This window comes from Egretta garzetta, unplaced genomic scaffold, assembly GCF_000687185.1.
Source record: "Egretta garzetta isolate BGI_Z169 unplaced genomic scaffold, ASM68718v1 scaffold803, whole genome shotgun sequence".
Lineage (NCBI taxonomy): Eukaryota > Metazoa > Chordata > Aves > Pelecaniformes > Ardeidae > Egretta > Egretta garzetta.
In genome coordinates this window covers 178,531-179,717 of record NW_009259123.1, presented here as the reverse complement: position 1 = coordinate 179,717, position 1,187 = coordinate 178,531, and the positions used below count along the sequence as shown (strand labels likewise).

At 61.6% G+C, this 1,187-nt stretch overlaps 1 protein-coding gene across 1 annotated transcript in view; it reads left to right on the top strand.

Annotated features, from left to right (window-relative positions):
• LRFN5 (leucine rich repeat and fibronectin type III domain containing 5) overlaps window positions 1-1,187 on the top strand; it is a 9,586-nt gene that overhangs the window by 3,747 nt on the left and 4,652 nt on the right. The gene's annotated exons all lie outside the window — the stretch shown is intronic.

Genomic DNA, 1,187 nt, shown 5'->3' with positions numbered 1-1,187 from the left:
GGGGGCTGGGGCTGGGCGTCCCTGCAAGGGTCCCCGCCCGCGGGCCCCGAGCGCCCTCATCCCGCGGCACAGCGAAGGGGCGGGAGGTGGCCTCATCTTTGACCTGCTGCTTGTGGTGCGCGTGGACGTCAGGGCACTATGTCGCGACATAAACAGGTGATAGCGACTGAAAGCCTCATGCTGTGAGGATGGCAGACGTGCTGCTGCTGCTCTGCTTGTTCTGGAGACAGGGCTATAATTGATACTAATTAAACCGGTGTGATTGTGGTGTTTAAATCAGAGACAGCTTTAACTCTGCGACGCTGGCGCACTCCTGGATGCCAAACAAAAGGTTTCGTAGGGGCCTTGCGGCCGTTGAAGTGGTAGGATGGTTGAGTTTTACACCCTGTGCTTCTTCTTGAGGGCAGCGCAACTCAGGCAGGCGCCTGAAGATGCCCTGGCTCTGAGCAGGGCACCGGCCGGCCCGTGAGTGGTCATGGAGGGGGACGTCTGGTGGCAGGGGACGTCTGGTGGCAGGGACCCTCTCCCGGCAAGGAACCCCTCCTGGCAGGGACCCCCTCCTGGCAGGAATCCTCTATGGCAGGGACCCTCTCCCAGCAGGGACCCTCTGTGGCAGGGACCCTCTCCCAGCAGGGACCCTCTCCCAGCAGGGACCCTCTCCCAGCGGGGACCCTTTCCCAGCAAGGACCCTCTCCTGGCAGGGACCCTCTCCCTGCAGGGAACCCCTCCCAGGATCCCCCCAGGTCTCCGCCGCCGAGGCCCCGTGGCGTGGGGCTGACGTGCGCCTGGTGACCCCTGTTGCTCGCAGCCTTCGTGTGTTGCTCCCGGCGGGTTTGTTGCCTGTCGGAGGGAAAACAAGAGTCTGAGTGGGGGTGGTGTGAAGGACATAAAAAGAAAAGGCTGTTTCTTTTTTAGAAAGCCCTTTTGCTTCCCTTGGGAAATGCAGAGACCAAAAAGGAAGCAAAGCCTCAAAATTAGAATAGCCGCTTCCTGCTGGAAAAGTTCAAAACCAAACCCAAGCAACCCCTTCTCCACTTTCTCTGGAAGCTCCCGTTCTTCTCGCGGGGCTGCATGCACAGGAACGAGCGCCAGAATCCGCGCGGGGTGGGAGGCTGTGCCCAGGTTGTGGTGGTGTGACACGGGGACACCGGCGGGTACGGGCCAGCGAGTGCTCCCGCGCCCGGCGA